The following is a 15,121-nucleotide window of genomic DNA, read 5'->3' on the forward strand; positions in this document are numbered from 1 at the left end:
TAAAATGTATCCACATTGTTAAGTGATGCATAGCGATACACATGATTTCAAAGCCTGTCATATCATAATGTATCAAAAACACAAAGTGAGGCCATTTTTTTTATCCAAAGTTCATAGTTGCTTCTACATATCTGAGTTCTAAAATCAGTTTACCATCTGGCTTCCCACATCACTTAAATTCTGAGCTTCGGTTTCATCACCTGCCCTTCCTTCTCTTTTCACAGAATCTTACAAGGAAAAAAAAATTAAATACACATACAGAATAGTGCCAAAATAGGCCAAACAAGGTGGACCTCAATCATGGTCACAGAATTTGCTGTCCAAGGAGGCAGAGAGGTCCACAAGGCAAAGAAGATGATCCTAGCTTTGAACGTGCAGCTGACATACTTCAATTTTATTTAAGAGTGCTGATTTAATGGTAAGTTTAACATTTGATTTAATCCACAGATGTGCCCATTTTGTAGACAAGAAATGAAGTTGAGGGACTTGTTAAAATCACAGAGATAATCCTAATTCCTAATGTCATTTAAACCACGATGCCCCCAGTCTCCAAATAGCCAGGACTAGTGGTCACTTGAACTCTGGTCCTCAAGCAGTCACTGGTAAATTGGGGATTGAAATGTAAGACTTCTTGAAGGCAAGGGGCATAAACCAAAGGACTGATCAGGTGATGAATCCCATAGTCTTTCCTTCCAGACTCTCTAATGTTGATCCTACTGCTTGTTCAATCTTACTTCAAGTTTCTCAACTTCTCAACCCTCTGATTCAGCAATTGCTTATCTGTTGTCACTTGAACATAAAGTAAAATTCTGATACTTTCATATTTATGCTTCTACTGCAAAGAAGATGCTAGGCATACCAGAGAGCTAAACAAATATTAGTACACTTCCCTTCTTTTATGATATTCCTTCTCTAGCTACCTTAAACTGTCATTTAAACATTGCACTGTTGCAGAATCTTGTCTTTCTCCAATTATGCACTGGATTCCTAGAGATAAGTTCTAGTATCATAAAGTCTTACATATCCATAGTGGCCATTCTCTGCTGTCCATATGCTAAGAAGTAGTTTTACTTGTCATTCTAAAGCTACCTCTTTAGAACCTCAGACTGGTGTCAGACAGGACCTAGCAGTGAATGTGAAAGTATCTGAGTGTCACACCCTCCTGTTCCTCTGGTCTGTTCTCCTTGAACATGAAAAACTGTGATCAAGGTTCCTCAGCCTGATAGAGATGGAGCTTTGGTCTGTTTCTTACTGGACTCTATCCCACCTGTCTTGCTGTAGAGCATACACAGGGTCCTGCATTCAATTTCTTCTTTTCTCCCTGAATTCTCAAGAGGATGATCTTCCCTGATGTTCTGTGCCTGCCCAAGACTATCCCATTGTTCTGGATGCAGATCAAGTCCCACCCACTCCATGAAGTTTTCTCTGATCTGTCCAAGCCCCCCCTGGGTTCCCATTACAACCCAGTACTTAGCATGTGTCTGCTGTTCCTTCCCTGTTTTTCATAAGATCTTAAGGCATGGGAGCCCAGTTCAAGGGCAGAAAGAGATTTGATCTTCTTCATTTCTTGAGATCCCTAGAGCACCCATCAGAGACTATTGCATTATGCTTAATGTCACTGAGCAAATTGATTTTGCTGAATAAGTGTTGAAAAGTTATGAGTTTGAATTAAAACCCTGGACAGGTAGACTGAGTCCAACTTAGAGGTCTCTGGTTGCTTTTCCTTCCTAGTGTTGACAAAAGACCTCAGACCAACAAGGAAACTTATGGGTGGCCTGCCTGTCAACAATAGCCATCTGGACCTTCATCTTCAGGGCTACCTTGGCCTGCCAGATGCAATCCATGCTCATGATTAGCATTCCTTTCCTTAAAGCAATTACAAATTCACACTTGAACTTCACTGCGCCTCCTCCCCCACGCCAATATATTCTACATACCAGGCATAGTCCCCAGTTCCACTTCTGCCATGAAACCCCAAACCTATCCTCCTTGAGGCCTTCCCTGACTACACCCTAGCCCTAACCACACAAATAGCACAATTACACGCCAATGATTGTCACGTTAGTAAGCATGCCTCTCTGAAATTATTCTCCAAGAGTAAAAGTCACACCTCATAGCAGACCTTTCCTATCCAAAAATACCAAGCACAGTGGTTCACTGCAGTTGTAGGACTTTAATAAATATCTGTAGATTAAAAAAATGATTGTAACTGAGCTCTAGAGTACAGAGTAATGAGAAGAAAGAAGGCCCACAGATCTTTCACAGCAAATCATCTTTTTTTAGTCACCTCCTTAGTCATACTTAAAAAACAAAAAAATCAAAGATCTCATTGCTCAAATAACAACAGGTCATAGTAGATACCTCCACTGTCTCTCTTGACATTATCAGCCTACTATATTGGAGCCATCAAATTCAAAACCTCCACAGTCCCAAGTTCAAACTCTAAGTAGTTCCTTTCCATTGAACCGACTATGAGTCATTGGCAGATAAAACAAATAATGAAGAAATTACTTTTTACACCAATTGCTGGCTGTTTTGTTTTGTTTTGTTTTTCATTTTTATCTCAGATTCTTTTCAACATCCTGGGGTAAAAGTAATTGCAGCATCTCACACTTTGCAGAGGTTTCCTCTACGTTAAAGTCCAACTGGTGTGTTCTGAGGTGAATCATAAATCCCATGGAACTTGCACAGTGGCTTAGATCAAAGCATAATTTTCCTGATGCAACCCCCACTCAATATCACAGAGAGTCCTGGTTTAGGACAAACTGCAGGTCACTTGTTCTGATCTCAAAGTGTACAAGAAGCAACCCCCATCCATTAGTGTGCACAGGCTTCCAATGGCAGGGGAGATCCGATTCTATGGAGATGGAAAGAACACCCGAGAAGCACAGGCTCAGCCATAGGCTTCAGGCTCTTTAGAATCCACACAGGGAAATGACGACCAGGTCCTGTATCCATGGGGCAAGTGAAGTATCCATAGCAGAGATTCCAGATGCCCCATGGGCACAGCATTAGCAAAGTCCTGCTAGAGAATGTATTTGTGTACTTCCCAGAAGCTGTCTTATATTATAGCCCTTGTTTCAAGTCAGTTATTTTGCCAAAGACAGCCAACCTTCAAAAGAGGCGCAGATAACTTAACCCCTTTTCTTCCTTCCACATTACACTTCGCAGTATTTGTTCACAAATAGTTCATGGCATCTTTCATTTCTGTTCTAATTGGGGGAGATTCTCTTGACTCAATTTACCCCAGGGCACCCCGTTCCCCTTCATTGGCTTGTCAACCACATCAGAGTTAAGTGCATTAATTCTCATTAGGATTGGATTGAACGGTTGTTGGCATGCCATTGAACAGGTTTAAGGAGCTTTAAGAAAACTTTAAAATCCCTGGCACACAGCTAGCTCTAACATCCCAGATTTTCAGAAAGGACTGTCCATATCAATCCTTTGGTTACTTTATCATGGGTGCATTCAGAAGCAGAACTGCATGGTAACATGTTCCCAATATATGCTAAGAGGTGGCCAGTCCATCCTACAGCTGGCCTCCCAGGACCTTTCCCTGGGAAAGTTTCTTTTCTAGAATGTCTTTCTCTCCTCAGCCTTTTCTCTTGGCCATTGTGACCACACTCTCAGTCACTGAGGGGCAGAGAAGCTCTTAGACCTCAGCAACAAAGAAGGCGGTTACACGGGTTAAGTGCCAAAAGGGGTGTGGTAGAGAGAAAATGTGATTGGAATTTTCGGAGACAGTCAAGAGCTGCGTGTGTTCGAGTGGCGATGAGGCCCTAGGAGACACTTCATAAATATTTGCTGATTGAATGAATGAATGAATCGGTGACTGAAAGGATACACATGCAGTAAAATATCATTACCTCTTAGGCTTTGAAGGAAAAACTGAGATTGGGTGATTTTCCCTGCAAGATAGCCAAAAATATAAAAAGCCATTAGCATAAGTAGTTATTACTCACTCTAAGAGGTACTCATTGTGTTGCTTCATTTTGCAGTGCACCTTAAATAACATTAACTTATAGTATTCTATCTCTGTATAAATTCTGTGATTCATTTGTGCAACCCAAATCAAACACAAATAGGTGCAGGGCTTTGTGGGGCCAGCGTGGCCCCTTTCTTCAAGGATGCATGGTTTGGGGAGCATGACATGGTGTCAGGCACAAGCTTTAAATCTGAAGTCCTAGGGAAATTAGAGGCGATCTCAGAGTCAGGGGGTGGGGTGACAGTGTATACCCAGAGGAGGCAGGTTGAAGTAGACTCTCATTTAAAGAGACCAGTCAGGGCACCTTCCAGATAGGGGGTGGCAACCCTAAGAGAGATGAGGTGTGGAGGTGAACAGGTGACAGAGTGTCCAGGGACAGCCAGGAAACCGGTTTGACGGGAGCGGTGCCTTGTGTTTTGTGTCAAATGCGGTTCAACTGAGAACACTGCAAGATGCCCTGTGCAGGCTGCTGGACATGGTGGACCACATACCAAGGGAAAGGGGAGGAGGAGGGACCCAGAAAAGTTTGGGAGCCAACAGACTGTGAAGAACTTCCCTGAATATAGAGAACTTCTTGAATTCTCTAGAACAGACACAATCCTGCTGTCAGTTCTTTTCTACAGAGGCTAGAAATTCTGTCTTCAAGTTCACACTCAACCACTGCAGCACCTTGGTGGAGAAGCCCCCCAGGGCTCACTCTCCCACTACTTCCACTCTATGCACCTTTTCCTTTTAGTCTCCTGGTTCTCCAAAGAGCATATTCTGAGCACTAGCACTTTTTTGAGTTCAACTGGACATCCCATGAGACTCTGATCTCAGATAGAACTGACATTGTTGGCATCTAATAATGCAATCCATAGATATGAGTAGAATGATCCAACTGATTCATCAGTATATACATATATACTGTCAAATCAGTTGAACTGTTAGAACACAAGGGGCCCTTGTGGGCATTTCCGGCCATGCCAAGGTGTTATTAATCTATGGCTTATGGCAACAATGACCACAAGCACCCCTTTTCCAGAATGGAAGCATGATAGAAATTAGCTGTTACCATTTAATCCTTACAACCCCTATGAAGTAGGAAAGGTAGGTAACTTTATCTCTATTTTACAGATTAATTTACTGAGGTTCAAACATGTTAAATAATTTTCTGGGGGCCATTGAACTAGAAAGTAGCAGGGACAGGATCCAAGACAGTTCTTGTCACGTCAGATATGAGGCTGTTCACGTTTTAACACAGCCATCTGGCCCCAGGTCAGCCACCAACTTGTGTCATTTCAGGCAACCAATGTATCCCATGCCTTGTCTTCTGATGGGAATACAATGCTTGGGCTTCCCTTCTCCAGATCAAGAGGGCAGATGTGATATGAAAATATTTTTTAAAAGAACAAAGTTCTATGAATATGAAAGGCAAAAGATAAGATGGATCACAGAAAAATTTTTTCAGCCTAACCAAGTTCTGGCTCACCATCCATCCTTTCCCCATCCCCCATTCTTGAAAAGGCAGAGCCTCTGTCCACCTGAGGGTCAGCTCAGTTGACTTTGCCTATGATTGTTTTACATGGGACTAAACATCATAATCCATCACTGGCTTCTCGGGAAAGGATGGCTGCTTCCTCCCAGGGGATCCTGTGGATATCAGGGAAGCTCACATTCTACACTTGATGCTGGCATCATTTGCTCTGAACAGAATAGGAAGTCTGCTGCTACTTTCTAAGACAAAGACCATTAAGAGAAAAAAAAAAAATGTTTCTTTGACCTTACAGAGTACCCTCTAATGGGGTAAAACTCTAACTCCTCTAAAAGGAAAGCTGTTCTAATATGATCCATTGAAACTTCTAGATGTGAACTGTTAAATCCCAATAATTTAGACAAAATGAATCTAAGGTCATCATCCCCCAAAACTTTATTTAGACCCAATCTGCCGTCTCTAAACAGGTATCAAAATCTGTAGAAAGCTAAGTGAAAATGAAATGAAAACTCAGAGTCAAGCAATAATGTCTGTTGGCATCATCCCCCAGCATCCAGAAAGTGTACTCTGTGGGCACCTTGGGGTTTTATGTTCTGCACTTAGAAGTGTTTGGGCTGAAGAGTTACTTTTGAAATAGCTCTACAAGAAACTGAAACCCATGGCTATATGTATGGTGGTAGCACTCCTGACCCCATTCTGACCCAACACATTTACAGAAACTCATCCAACACTATCACTTCATGTTGACTGTCCCTCAGAGGCCCATGCATTGAATATTGGTTCTCAGGGTGCTGCTATTGGGAGGTTGTAGAACTTTTAATAGGTGGGCCTCATGGGAGGTCTTTGGGTCATTGGAGGCATGCCCTTGGAGGGGATTTGGGGATCCCAGTCCCTTCTTCTTTTTCTCTCTCTTGCTTTGTGGCCCTTGGGTGAGCGGTTTTGTTCCACCACATGCTCCCACCACAATGCACTGCCTCACCACAGGCCCAGAGCAAGAAGGCAAACCAATCATAGACTGGAACTTCCAAAACTGTGAGCCAAACTCAACTTTTCCCTTTATAAGTTGATTGTCTCAGATATTTTGTTGTAGCTGACCCAGTTTCATAATAGACCATAGAACAGAAATGAGATTGAATTGTTTTGTCCCTTCTTCAGAGGAACCTGAGGAACAGACAAAATGACGTTCAGGAAAAATTTATATGGCTTTCTTCTTCCACCCCACCTCCAACCTACTATGACTCTCCAATACCCTGGCTCCCTGAACAGTCCCAGTCACAACATTCCATTTTTAAGGCAGTGCAACTCTTTACAAAGCTAATGTTTTCATAATAATTTACCCCATTCTTCTGGAAGGAGTAAAACTGAAACAACTTGAAATGCCATCAGCAAAAACATTATTTATTTCCCATCCCTGAGCATCAGAGAAAACAGGATTTCATTGGCTGGGTCTGCCTTCAATAGCTTTCTGGTTTCAATTAAAACTTGAAGTCTCCAAGGGAAAGCCTGGCATTCTGGGAGGGCAAGGCCCAGCCAAGTTTCAGTGTCTCCACAGGAACCCAGAAAGGCTGTCCCATCAGTCTGGCTATTTCTCATCTTCTTCCTTTTGCATATTATATAGAAGTATCAGAGTCAAGATTGAAGCACAACTAAAAATAATGACCAGGTTGCAAGAACTCTCCTCTCCTAGATGCACATTTCTGTGCCAGAGAAGTATCGATTCAGCCCCTAGTGGAATTCAAAGTTAAGGTTACAGCAGAAAAGGAATTGGGAATCCAGGGGAAAGTGCCTACCTATTTATTTCTTCTTCAGCAAAATGCTGCCTCCTGCCTCTCCCAACTGATCATCTTCAACTAAATTCTACAAAGATCCCAAGCTCTGCTTTTTGCCCTCCCCAAGCTTCATTTAGGCCAGGTGATTTAAAAAGTAACCCCTTATGAGTAATACAAGTACATGACCAGAAGCACTCATGGTATCAGGGACTGTTGGATTCCCTCAGGGATACACCCAGGTTTCCCTCCAGTGAAGTCCCAGCACAGCCTTCCTATGTAACATTCTGATGTTAACATGCAAACAATCAGATTACAACCCTTCACTGGCCTAGCCCATTCATGAACATATAAGGCAGTTGATAGTTTCTCCCAGGCTAGAAGTGGCCCCCTTCCTAACTGACAACCCTGCCTTTCAGCCACTCCTTATGTTCACTACAAGTTATCCCTTCCCCCACCTCCAGTTTGTTTATTTCAGAGAAGCATCTATTTTCCCTGCTAAGAGAGAGACTAGTCTGTTTCCCTCCTCTGGCTAGGGACTACATTTGCTCACCATCTCCTCCCCCAGCTCAGCTCAGGTTACTATAGTGGCTATAGCTTCCACAGCCCAGCTCTAACAGGATTCAACTTCCCAAGACCAAGACTTAATGGGGGAGGAGGATCCTATGCCTAGTACCACACTGGGTACCTGGTCTCTGGATCTTCTGAGGCTACATTCCCTGCAATTTGTAAATGCTCTGTGTTCAACCATGCTTACTTCTCCCACTTTTTTGGTTTGCCTCAAACATGGCCCTGACATCCTTTTCTGGTAGCAGGCATGGAGATTAAGCTCACAGTAAAAACACAGCCCCTACAGCTTTAGCTCTAAAACCTGGGAATCTTCCTGTGTCAGAGCTAAAGGGATCATGTCTCTCTCACTCTGGGAGTTTAAGGAAGGTGTAAGTCACAGAAATCAAGAGGAAGGAGAGGGAGGGACCTGGGATTGTAAACTGGCTACATCTTAAAGAGCTACAAACTTTCTCCTCCCTCACACGCCCCCAGCCAGTTGGCCCCGCCTTCCTATCCCAGCCAGACCACTTCTAACTAGGGTGTGTAAAAGAAACTGTTCCTGACTGCCCAGGTCTGGTCCCAGGGTTGCAGATGTGGCCTGCACAGAACAACATTCTTCCTCTCCAAGTCCCTCTTCTCTGTTTCCCTTCCCCCAATGCACACCAAACAAACTCTGCAACTGGAGCTATTTGGATGGAGTGGGAGATGTACCTGGGTAAACTACTGGAGGGTAATGGTCCCTGAACTGCCAGAGTTTGGGTGACAGCTACTTCAGTGCAAATCCACAGGAAACAAGGAAAAACAGGACAAGGGTGAAGAAATGAAAAAGAAAAGAAGGGAAAGGAATGTCAGAAAAACAAGAAATATCAGTATTTCCTTACAGACCATGGACTCCAAGCAAACTTCAGAAGATGTGGATAGTTATGGGGTAGGAGTAGGGGATAGAAAAGTAGCTGCTCTATAGTTCCAGAATAAACTGCCTTTCGAAGGAGAGTTTCTGCAGGCATAAAGACACACAAATTGCCCTTTTAGTATTAGACCTCAACCATGAGATTACCAGGACAGTTTATTTAAAACAGAAACAAATCAGAAATCCTTCCCTCAACAGTCTTTTAGACATACACGCCCTGAGTATTCCACACACACATAAAGAATAAATGCATCATGGGAGGGGGGCAATAAGCACTCCCCCTCCACACACTCACTACCTCTAGCCCCATCTCCTACTTCTAACTGCACAACTTTCCCATCTCCAATGAAAATATTTCTAGTTGGATCCGATTTCGGAATTGTAGTAAGCAGTGTGGGTCAGGAGAGGAGGGGTGATGATAGTGTGTAGGGGAGGGGGGCTGGAAGACAGCATTTCGGCAGTAACTTATTTTTTTAGAACCAGCATGCTCTACCGATCAGAAATTGCAATTACCCAACAATGCTTCCATCACAAACAGACACCAAAAACAGCATCACCGTTATCACCATCTTGCTAAAGATCTGCCCAGTTTACCTGACTTTGTCTCTGTGGAACTTCTCAGACAGTATTTTGGTCAAAGAGATAATGGTGCGAGAGACAAAAACAATAAATCGATACTGAAGGGCTCCCTTTCCGGAGTGATTTCCCACTGGAAACCACCGAACGGGGAAGCCTGTGGTTAATTCCCAAGCTCAAGGCTCCTCTAGAAACGCACACAATGCGTGCTTTCAAAAGGGCATTCGTCTGCTTTTAAGGGAATTCCTGTCTTTTCAGAATCCTCAAACCGGAGAGCAAAAGAAAAAGACTCAAAACCATTGATTAAGATTTTTAAGAGAAAAACTAACACACAGCCAGAACACAAGCACACACCAACCTTCGCCGGCTGGACCACTTCTTGCCTGTTCTTCTCTCTATTAAGGACACGTTAGATTCTGATACATTTCCCCCCCAAAAATCCAACTAGGTTACAATGTAGCTCTCTAGCTCCACTTAACCTGCAAGTTACAAAGGGAGAAAAAAAAATATCCTGCCGCCTTCCCACCCCTTTCCCTACCCCCTCCCCCTCCCGAGTCCACTCCACCAACGCCAAACCCGCCAGCCCCGGCAGCCGGCGGCAGGACCGAGGGAGGGTGCAAAAGGCGGGGGGTAGAGGGGGGAATCAGATTAGGCGAAACTCAATGAGCTCCCAGCCTTCCAGCCCGACGCTTCCACCACCGCCGCCACCAACGGGCCACTCCAATAGAGCCAGCATCGCTGCCCACCCGCCGGCCGGTCGGAATCGCGCCCATCCCCGAGCAGCCTCGCGGGGACTGGCATCCCGTCCCTCGGCCCCGTCTCCCCCTTCCTGCCCGGTGCAAAGTCAAAGCCCCGGCGAGGCGACGTGAACTTTTGCTTGCCGGGCACACACACCGCCCCCCGGCCCCGAGCGTGCGGGGCCCGCGGCGCGGCAGGATGCTGGGCACTGGGGCTCCCGCTCCAAGGTCGCTGCGCGTGCTCACCCATGTCCCGGCGGCTCCTGCTCCGCTGGCCCGGGCGCTCGCTCAGATCCCGGCTCCGCTCGCTCGTCCGAGCCCCCAAAGGTGCTGCTGCAGCAACTCCATGGCGATGAGCATCTGTCAAACGGCGAGCCGCGGGGCGGGCCGCCCTCGCTCAGGGGGCGCCGGGGCCCCCGGGCGCGCGGAGGCGGCGGCGAGCGGCGGGCGCCCCGGCCGGCCCCGCGCTTCCCGCCCGACGCGGCCGCCTCCGCCGCGCCACCGATTTATGGAGAGAGATATCAAGGGGGAAAATGGCGTCTCCGGAGCCCGAGGAGTCCTGGAGTAATCACATTCACACACACGCCCGCACGCACACACTCGCACACACTCGCACACAGGCGCGCGGCGAGCCCGGCTAATTTTAGCAGGAGCCAAAAAAAATTACATATATATGTGTATATATATATAAATATATATATATATATCCCCGTCTCTCCGATCAATGCTATTTTTTTTTCTTCTCTCCAAAGGATGGATTGGAGCTTTAAAAAATGTTGCCGGGCTTGGGCTCGCAGGAGGCGGCGCGCGGAGGGCGAGGGCGCTTTTGCTGAGCTGTGCAGTTCGGTCCGCGGCGCCTGGCGGCCCTGCCCGCCGCTCGTCCGCCCGCGGTCGCTAGTGCTGCCGCCACCGCCGCCGCCGCCGCTCCATGGCCGCGCCCGCCCCGCGCCCCCGCCGCGTCCCCTCGCCGCCCGCCCGCCCGCGTCCCTGGCGAGCGCTGGAGTGGGGTCGGGCCCGTGTGCCTGCCTCCCGCGCCCTCTCCCGAGTCCCGGAGTCCTAGTGAAAGGAAGGGGGAGGGTGCGGGCGGGGGAGGGGGGAGGATTGGAGCCGCAGCGCGGCCGAGCGGGGACCGCCACCCCGCGACCTGCTCGGAGGGGGCGCGGGTGCCCACACTGCTCGCCCAGCCGGCCGGAGCTGCTCCCCGGGCGGCAGCGGAGGGAGGCGCAGCCGGTAGCAAGCAGCGAGCTACCTATCCCTCCACCTCCCCTCTCTCGGTGAATTTCGGTGAATTGGAGGGAGTGGGGCTCTGGCCAGGGGAGAAGGAAAACAGTTGGTGGAAGCCGATCGGGGACCCTTCGCCGCCCCGCGCCCCTCCCGCTCCCCAGCGCCCTCGCGGCCGGGTGGCTCCTACGAGCTGGAGTCGGCCGCGGAGACTGAGCGGCCGCGGGGACCGCCGCGGGCTGGGCGCCGGTTCCCGGGCTCAACACTGCCACTATCTGACACAACAGGAGCAGTGTTGGGGGGTAGCTGCGCGCCGAGACGCGACGTGTGATAGGCTCTCCGAACTGGGTGCATTTTTTTCTAACCTAGTAATTACATTTCACTTTCAGGGATTTATTTTTTTTGTTAAGCTATTTGTCTGCATTCAAATGCTCATGTGCATTTTCTTGTTTATTCAGGAGAACTGGACACTAGATGAGGGGAAGACACGGAGAGGTGACAAATGCACATTGACATACAGTTCCCTATACTGGGTGGTTTGAATGAATGAGACAGAATGTCTCCAGTTCTCATAAAAAAAGGATATTTTTAATCTCTTTGGGCTTTTGTATTTGAGATGCAAGAGGGGGCTTTTCAGGGCAACCGACAACGGAACCCATCTGGGACATGTCTACAGTGTAAGACAATATAGGACAGATAGGGATCCAGAAAGGTCTGCAAATGGTATACTTAATGACCTTGGGATCAAATTTGGGTTTTTTTTTTTTTTTTTCAAATTTGGGTTTTGAGAGGACTCCTGAGTACCATGTTTTATGTGAGAGTTTGGAAACATTGGACTGAGGAAAAATTTGGAGATGAGTTGGGGGACTTCCACTCACCAGCCTCATCAGTTCCTTAGTTGCTGGTTTAAATTCTGGCACAGAACTTCTCTGTTGTCTCTGGATTACTATGTGAAATGGACCAAAGGAGGTTGTGTGGATGAAACCCCCAGCTCCAAGCCTGGTCAGGGTTCAGTAGTAGTCTGCACAGGTAGTTCACTCCCTTCTACCCCAAGTGCTCTAACTTCTTTTTATCAGAAAATTGTTCTGATTGGCCATTAACTTTTTCTCATGTTGCTCATCACTGAAAGATCTCTTTTGGAGCCAACATTTCATTAAGTCTTCTTTGTGCCTTGTTGTATTTTGAAGCACTATTATCAGTGGGAAAAAAAATCCTCCAGACATATAAAATGATGATAAAAGCAGAAATCAAGGCACAAAATACAAGGTCGAATCAAACATTTTCTGTGATCAGATTACCTTTGCATATTTGCCTGTGTACCCAGATTTCTGGATCCTGGACCAAGCTCACAAAGGACTGTGATGACAAGTGGGCCATTTTCTACACTTTCCCAAAGGAGAAAGTGTGGCCCAGAGATCAGAAGGGTTTGCACATAGCATATGGCTGGTTGATGTCATCAAAACCAGAACTAAAGTCTGCTGCTCAAGTTCTTTTTATAGAATATTTAGAGTCCTCCTTTCTGTTTTTTTTTGCATTGCTGTCAGAGCAGATAAAAGAAGCACGTGCCTTATTAAAAAAATCACTGTAATAGATGGTAATTGAGTATAGAATTATAGAGCAGTAATAGTTCACCTAATGAGGCTGGGGTTGTGGCTCAGCGGTAGAGCGCTCAGCTAGTGTGTGAGAGCCCCTGGGTTTGATCCTTAGCACTTCATAAAAATAAATAAATAAATAAATAAATAAATAAATAAATAGATAAATAAATAAAATAAAGGTATTGTGTCCAACTACAACTAAAAAATGAATATTAAAAAAATAGTTCACTGAGAGATCAGCTAGTGGAACACCATCATCTTAAAACTTAGTAAATAGTAGAGACTGTCCCAAATCACTAAGTTAAATCAACGTTGTGTTTAGAGTCCATGTCCCTTGACTTCTTATCCAATGTTCCTTTCCTACATGTAGCTCATCTTTTAGTCATGAGGTGAGAAAAGAATCGTTTTATCTACACATACACACACACACATACACAACACACTCCTATGTTTGTGTATATTGTAGTATATAATAATATAATGTTATAAACATAATATCATTTTAATATATAACTAAGAGTTCCTAAAAATTAAATCCCATCCTGTCTGTTGATAGAAGGGGACACTCTAGCTGAATGTTGTTGGAATCATTCTCATCTTATTTCCCTGTTAAGCCACTTTGGTATTGTCTGAGAATCAAATTTGGAAACACAGAAAGTGTGTAGCTGCTGAGAAATTTGGCCTGAAAATGGAGGTAGGCAATTTTAAGGTACCTATTTACTGAGACCCAGGATGGTGAAAATAAAAAGACAAACTGAACAACTGATGGGAATGCACAGGACACACATATCAGTCCTACACAATACTAATTTTCAGGATATTCAGTCACTCAGAAAATAACTATGTAGCATGGTTGCTGTACCAGGGACTACGGCAACGAGAAATACCAAAACATGACCAAGACACGGTCCCCATTCTCAAAGAATTCACAACCTAGAAGGAAACACTGGCATGAAAACCTCCAACTATGACTGATGTATGCAAATATTGAAAAGAAAAATGCTTTCAAAGTGCATGAAGGAGCATAGATGCAGAAATGGTGGAAAGGGAATAGAGGCAGAAATCATGTCCTCTTTAAAATTGTTGCACATTTATTATTTGTGTGTATTAACGTATATATTTCCTTTCCCCTTTTGCCATACATGACAGTTCTTTCCTATAACTTGTTTTTCCAATCAAATACATTGCCAATAAATGAGAACGAGAATAAACCTTCCTCTAACATCACCAAATAAATGACTTCCTGCCAGTCCACCTGTTGCTCTGTGCTCTAGACTTCCATGTGCTTAACCTGTAAAATGACTTACTGACATCACCCTTTGTCCTAGGTCCTGTGCCAGAGATACTGCAAAGATCTACAGGATGGTCACACCATACTGGGCTTGAGGAGTGAAGCATATGCACAGCTCAAGGTATAGTTCAAAGTACAAGAGCAGGTCATATCATTTTCACATCTTCGAAGCTAAATGAAGAAATAAATGAGGCCAAGCCATCCATTCTTCCCTTGTAAAAAGCTGAGATCAAGTAGTATAATCAAATGCTCAGAACCAGTCACCTCCCTTTCCTAGGTTCAAATGTAATATTGATTCTCACTTTTTTGAAAAGTGAGGTGGCATTCTCTAACGCAGTGCTTCGCAACACTTATTGTAAGTCAGAATTCACTGGGGGAATTACAGATGCTTGGGATCCATGTTGATTTAATTGATCTTTGATAGACTCAGCATTAGTACCTTCAACCAATGCTCTTCTGAAATGCAGTCACCTGAGAATCACTGATTCAATTGAAAGGGCATGCCCCCCACAATGTGATCAGAATGCTTACAAAGCTCCGATCCTCTTGGGTGAAGTAGCATTAATAGAAAGTGTATTTAACCAAAGAAAGTGACAAACACCATGAACTGTGCAATGACTATGACATATTTAGATTTTAGGAGCAGTTCTAAAAATGTAGAAATTGGAAGTACATTCCGTGAAAAGACCATAGTCAAGATCATTGAGGAAACACAGTTTTAAGTTTATTTGCATTATCTCTTTATCTCTCTGCTCTTAATGTTCCATATAGCCAGGTGGGGTGGATTCCAAAGTCATCAGAGGACCAAGCCGGCTATAGAATTCTCTTCATCATTGATTCAAGAACATAAGAGAGTTCCAGTAGGATAGAGCACATGCAGAACAGTCAGAGGCGGAGAGATGAAAACTGCCCATAAGTGTTAGAAAAGCATCAGAAAAGATTGGGATTTATTTATTTGACTCTGCTCTTCAAAGCTTGGCAAGCTCCAGTCAGCTGTGGTTATGGGGAAACACGATG

The 15,121-nt window shown here is 45.2% G+C and overlaps 1 protein-coding gene across 3 annotated transcripts in view; it reads right to left on the reverse strand.

The window, feature by feature from the left end:
* Positions 1–10,414, reverse strand: part of Setbp1 (SET binding protein 1) — a 355,108-nt gene extending 344,694 nt beyond the window's left edge. The window contains exon 1 of one of the 3 annotated variants that reach the window (XM_026398605.2): positions 10,244–10,414. The gene's annotated coding sequence lies outside the window, so the exon portion shown is untranslated. Of the gene's footprint in view, positions 1–3,866; positions 3,883–9,618; positions 9,680–10,243 lie in introns of those variants that run through there. The other 2 variants (XM_026398606.2, XM_077792168.1) reach the window with 2 other exon arrangements.
* Between the last annotated feature and the right edge of the window lie 4,707 nt (positions 10,415–15,121).

Source organism: Urocitellus parryii, chromosome 13, assembly GCF_045843805.1.
Source record: "Urocitellus parryii isolate mUroPar1 chromosome 13, mUroPar1.hap1, whole genome shotgun sequence".
NCBI lineage: Eukaryota > Metazoa > Chordata > Mammalia > Rodentia > Sciuridae > Urocitellus > Urocitellus parryii.